This window comes from Rhinoraja longicauda, chromosome 17, assembly GCF_053455715.1.
Source record: "Rhinoraja longicauda isolate Sanriku21f chromosome 17, sRhiLon1.1, whole genome shotgun sequence".
In the NCBI taxonomy this organism is placed as follows: Eukaryota; Metazoa; Chordata; class Chondrichthyes; order Rajiformes; family Arhynchobatidae; genus Rhinoraja; species Rhinoraja longicauda.
Window position 1 is genome coordinate 10,833,806 of NC_135969.1, and position 416 is coordinate 10,834,221.

Here is a 416-nt window from a genome sequence, read left to right on the forward strand (position 1 = left end):
TTCATTGCTGGCATGCTTTTAAAAAAAATCTCTCAATTATCTGGTATGGCAACAGAACTCTAATTGGTCTTGGGACCAGTGAAGTAGTATGGGGATGGGGGGGGGGGGGGGGGAGGGGGGAGGAAGAGGGGAGGAAGAGAAAGTCATTGTCTCTCTGCTCCTTTCTACCAAAAAAATAGCTATTGGCTTTATCCCACAGAAGGCTAGCCTACTAAAATAGCCTGTGTCAATGTGTGAACAAATGTCCATCAGGCAAAGTTTTGAGGCATAATGTGCCCTTAAGGATGTATCTCCAAGAGAAGACGAGACAGAATTGAGGGAAGAATTTGGCGCTGAATGAAAATATCGCAAAACATTCATTGAGAAACGACTTTATTAAGAAAGCAAAACAGCCTTGTGTACATAAAGGTAAATAG